The following is a 5,943-nucleotide window of genomic DNA, read 5'->3' as shown; positions in this document are numbered from 1 at the left end:
AACAATTTAATCTCTAAAATTTAACTTATAACGATTTAATTCCTATATTTTCAATTTAAATTTTGTAACAATTTAATCTTTGAATTTAGTATATAACAATTTAGTTTTTATACCTTCAAATTTGTAACAATTTAATTTCTAACATAAAAAAATAATTAAAATTATATGTCAATTTTTATATTTTATGATGTAGACTTTGTATCATAAAAATATTGAATCTTTAATTAGTTTATTGGTTTATTCATACAAAAAATCTCATTAAATCTTAATACTAATTTCTACAGTAAGAACTAAATTGTTAAAAATTTTAAAGTACAATGACTAAATTGTTACATAATAGTTCAGAGACTAAATTATTATAAAATTGAAAGTTCGAGGACTAAATTATTATTTTTATCAAAGTTTAAGGACTAAAAGTGATTTTTAGCCCAAAATTTTATTAAAAACTATGCGGATACTAAAATACAATTCATCAATTGAGTTGGAAATAGATATAAAATATTTCATTTGCCCATTGAATTTTTAAAAGGTTTATTTTAGTCTTTATTCTAAAATAACTATTTTGTTCATTACATCATTTTGCCACTAAAGTAATAATTAAATTAATTTCATTAAATAGACTTTTACATCCATGAAATCAAATTTTTATTTCCTTTTTTTGAATTGACGTATAAAACTTATTTGACCAAAAATAGTTTGTTGTTATAAAAAATAGACCAAATCAAATCAATAGATTATACTAATTGGTACCTCATAAAAAATACTTTTTAAACTTTAAAATTGTTCTAATATCTTGGATGAAATTAAAAATGACACAAAACATTATAACTTTCATGTATAAGACATCTTCAAATGTAAATGTAAGTATTAATGTAAACGAGAGAATGTAAAGAATCAAATAGATTATAGGATAATTATTTAGATTATTGAAAATATTTTGAAGTATAGTAAAATATCACTGTCTATTTACGATAGATCGTGATAGACATCTACCATTGACACTGATAGATATATCGCAGTTTATCACTGTTACTGCTAGATAGTGGCATTTCACTATATTTGTAAATAAGTTTATTCATTTCTTTTATTTGAAAATAACCTTAGATTATATAGATGCCAGATGGTAGGTGTTTTTCATTAAATCTGAGTAATTTTTCATCTTTTTGTTTTTTTCTGTTTTTATTTACTTATTTAAAAGAATTACACACTATTTTTTCCCCAATATTTTAGGAGATGGATAATCTTATTTAGGTAATTTTGAACTGATTGAAAATGGAATCGAATGGAAATAGTTATAAAACATATTTTTAAGATTTCATTATCTAAGTGAACTTAGTTTAGGGCTAATCTTTTAGATGCATTTTATCCCTTGTAACATTTAAAATGTCGATGTTGATAAAATTGTCAAGATCAAATTTTATGAAAATTTCGCTAGAAATATCAATTATGTCGACATCGATGAAAATTTTTGAAAAAATTATAAAAACAAAAAAAAAATAAAAAATATATATCTAGATTTATAAGAAAACGTTCTACACTTTTTAAACAAGTTAAAAATATCAATTATTTATGTTATTAAGTATTTTATTGCTTATTATATATGTTCTATGATATAATAAAAACATCCCCTTTTTTTCCATAAAAATTTTATACCATACCCCTTGAGTCGGAGTTAGAGGTCATTCTTGCAAAATTTTTTATTATTTTATTTATTTTTATTTTTATTTTAATTGTAAAGAAACGCCAGTTTCTTGTTGAAGACGTTGTGCCTCCAAAAAGTGTATTTATTTATTTATTTATTTTTCCCGTTTTGCTGGTCGGTTCCGTGAACAGCTACCATCGCAAGTCAATTCAAAATTTTCAGATTTTAACACCTTTTTTCTAAAATAAAATTTAGATTTAAAATTTCATTTTTGATACGAGAGTTTTTTTAAATTATTCTTATTCTTATTTTAGCTCAACAATTTATAGGAGTAAAATTATGTTTTTTTTTTTTTTTTTTCATTTTCAAGAAACAAATAATTTGAAAATGATGTAATGAGCAAAGTAATTATTTTTTAAAAAAATTATAAGAATTAAAATAGATATTTTAAAGATTTAATTAGTCAAAATGAAATAAGAGTGAAAATTCAAACTTTCAAATGAGATTTGAAACTATATTTTTATAGATATTTTTAGGTTAAAACTACAATTGTTTTATCCAAATGAGTTCGGCACATTTTTAAATTGGTCTTCATGGTTTTAAAAATTTTAATTTTGTTCATATAGTTTAAAGTATGAGTAAACCATAAAGATCAATAAAAAGTTTTGAAACTATAAGAACTAGGGCCATATTTATCAATTCTAATGAAAATTAGTATAATCATAATATAATTTTATTGATAGATTAATCGTAATAAGTCACAATTACAAATGTAATTGGATTATTTTTTATTATGTTTATTTAGAACTATAAATCTGTCACATTTTACTGTTATCGTTATTATTATCTTTATCGTTTAGTGTCAAACAGTAATGATCATGATAACGGTAATAGCAAATGTGACAATAAATGCGAAAAATTCATAATTTTTATGCTGTAATTATAACAATAATGATAATGGTAACGATATCAACATAAGCTCCAAACACAATTAAATTGAACACCCTTTGCTTGTTAATCAATTTGCATTTTTTATTACAAATTTAGAAATGGGCTCCAAATGTTAGTATGAGTACAAAACACAAGTAAACAACACCAACGAAATGAAATGGGGTCTAAGTGTTTAATTTAGTTCCCTTTTGGTAGCCATTTTGTCTTTGAGTTTTGTTTTTGAAAATTAAGCCCATAGACAATAATTCAACCTCCAAATTTCCTTCTTTGCTATCTACTTAATTTTGAGAACTAAAAAAAAAGTAACTTTAAAAAAGTTGTTTCTATTTTTGAAATTTGACTAAGAGTTCAACCATTGTATTTAAGAAATATACAAATTATGATAAGAAATGTAGATGAAATAAACTTAATTTTCAAAAATAAAAACAAAAATCTAAATAATTACCAAACGTGACCTTATTTAATATGATTACACTACTTTGACCTATGGTATAGACTTAGTCGTTGGTTTCATACCCCAAAAAGAAAGGGGGAAAACACCAAATATGCATGGAGAATTAAATGAGTTCCAACCTTCAACAATTCAAAATCGAGATACGCATTCCATCCCACAAAAATGGGAGATTGATGAGGCATGCACCATCTGACAAAGATTAAAAGTTGATATTTATAGTCAATTCGAATATAGTTCAATGAATAAGGATACCAATTATTATTATAAAAGTCGATGATTTGATCTTTTGCCTTGCGATTGTTGAACTCAAACAAGAAAAAAAATCTTAGGTCGACTCTTAAACGCCAATTATATAAATTTTTCAAAACCTATAATTAAAAACAACTTTAAACCTATGATTAAGTCCATAAAATGGGCCAACTAAAATTAGGGGCGGTCATTGCAAAAACCGAACCGTTTCTAAAAACTGAACAAAAAACTCAGTGAAACCGAAAAATTTGGTTCGGTTTCACTTTCAAAAACCGAATTTGAAACTGAACTGAACCGTTTTTAACTTATATATATATATATATATTTAAAAAAAGAGTAAAACCGAATTTAAAACCGAACCGCTTTTAATTTAAAGAACAAAATCGAATTTAAAACCGAACCGAACCGAACCGCTTTTAATTAAAAAAGAATATAACATGGATTTTTTTAAAAATACCAAAACCGAATTTGAAACCAAACCGAACCACATATATGTGGTTCGGTTTGGTTCGGTTTGAACCAATAAATCAGTTCGGTTCGGTTTGATCACCAAACCGATCAAACCGAACTGTTTCCACCCCTAACTAAAATGTCACACATGATTCGAATTTTCACTCTGCACGTTACAACTTTTTTGGGGAAAAAAGAAGAAAGGGCTAGACTTGCACCTAGTTTTGCCATAATGAGATGGGTTATTATCACATTATTAAATTTCTGTTGACATATCGATATTTCCATTGACATTTTCACATTTTCATAGGTTAGACATTGATATAGGGGATGAATCGATATTTTTATTATATTATAGAAAAATCTATGAAACATGAAAATAATAATAAAATGTCACTAAAATAAATATAATATAAATAACAATAGACGTGTGAACTTGTTTGGAAATTATACCGTATTTATTTACTAATTTAAATTTATTTTTAAATTTTTTTATTCTTATAATTTTCTATACTTCCATCGACATTTTTGTAAAATTAAATTCTCAGATATTTGCGGTAGACATTAACATTTTAAACTTTAGCTATTGCTCACTTGTAAATTGATTATTAATTTGAAAGCTATTAAACATAATTTACCATTGACTACTAGGCGCTAGATTTATTTATTTATTTTTTTAAAAAAAGAATGAAATTTATTATTGAACTACCGACACTAAATTCTGTGATTGACCATTGCCAACAACGAAAAAAGCTTACAAAAATACACGTCATTATAATAAGAAAGTTTCAAAATTCCAAATCCAAATCTACTTTTGGTTTGACAAATCTACCAAAAGTCACCCAACTCAGCACAATACAACACCCACTGATTCACACACAAACAAGATTGAACCTTTTATTGGGAATTTCATCTTATAAGATAGATGGTTATTCAATTGAATTTGAGATGGATACTCATGTTATATCAGAGTCGATAAAACCGAAACAAGTATTTGATTCAATAAAAAAAATCCAAGTACCTAGTAGATTCAACACTATGGGAGCGTTTCTGTAACTATGTTTTGTTCTTCAAGCAAGAAGAAAGTACCTGGAAATAGCCAGCAGTCAAACCAACAGCCTGATCATCAAGCCATTGCAGTCCCAAGCGCCATGGCAAACAACAAGACCAAGTAAAATTCAAATTTCCTTTGTCAACACGTAACCTACTCTCTCTACTTCTCTACTTCCCACCAATAAGCCCCATTCAAACACCAACCCATTTCCATTTCAACTATAAATAAACCTTCAACCTCTCAGCCATTTCATCAAACAATTTCTCTTCATTCCACCCTTAACTTCTCTCAGACATTTCATCAAACACCTTCTCTTCATTTCAACTCTTCAGTTCTTTAAACTTCGTTCTTTTCCTCAGACATTTCATCCAACACCTTCCTTTCGTTTCAACCTTCTGAACCGCAATTTCTTTCAGACATATCGTCGAACACCTTACCTTACCTTCACTCCAGACCCCACTGCAACCCAGAGGCTTCTAAAATGAATTTTGGGAAATTGGGTGTTTTTCTGATTGTCCTCGTTGTTGCCGTGGCGTTGCTGAGCAATATCGCCGCCGTGGACGCCGCTAGGGTGGTACCCGGAGACTTTGCTAGCGTCAATCACTTGGAGATGTACCCGTCGGCGTACGAGCAGGCAAAACATACGGTGTCGTGTTGGCTCGGCCGCTTGTCGTCCGGACCCAGCCCCAAAGGTCCTGGCCACTGATTTCTCCGCCGGCGGCCGACTGTCCTCCGCCGTTATAGGCCTTCGCCGAGGAAGCTCATATTTTTTTCCCTCTCCCTCTTTTTTTAATTCATCTTCTTTAATTCTTTAATGTATTTTTTTTCTTTTATTTTCCGACTTAAACATACAGACTGGCCGAAGACCGTCTTGACCAAAAAAAAAAAAAAAAAGTTTTTCCTTTTTTCCTTTAATCTTTTACTCGAAAATATATACATCATGTAAAGAAGCTTCGGATTCGAGTTTTCTATTGTAATGTTATGATGTTAAAAAAAATAGAAATGTCATACACAAGAAATATAAAATAGAGATGTTTTTTTAATTTATTAATGTCATGTAATTCTTCCTCGTTTATTCTTTAGAGTTGATTTGAACCTAATTTTATAGAACCAAATAATAATATCTTTATTAATTGTCGTAAT

At 27.8% G+C, this 5,943-nt stretch overlaps 1 long non-coding RNA gene across 1 annotated transcript; it reads right to left on the bottom strand.

Moving 5' to 3' along the window:
• Positions 1–3,034: 3,034 nt before the first annotated feature.
• On the bottom strand, positions 3,035–5,616 carry LOC150038913 (uncharacterized). The gene is made up of 2 exons (XR_016531920.1): positions 4,836–5,616; positions 3,035–3,236 (listed from the first exon to the last, which is right to left on the bottom strand). It is a non-coding gene; the product is annotated as an uncharacterized LOC150038913 (long non-coding RNA).
• Positions 5,617–5,943: the final 327 nt, after the last annotated feature.

The sequence above is a fragment of the Benincasa hispida genome, chromosome 1 (genome assembly GCF_027475165.1).
Source record: "Benincasa hispida cultivar pf3 chromosome 1, pf3_genome.v1.1, whole genome shotgun sequence".
Classification (NCBI taxonomy): domain Eukaryota; kingdom Viridiplantae; phylum Streptophyta; class Magnoliopsida; order Cucurbitales; family Cucurbitaceae; genus Benincasa; species Benincasa hispida.
Note: the sequence above shows the minus strand (reverse complement) of the source record. Positions and strands in the feature narration are given on the sequence as shown.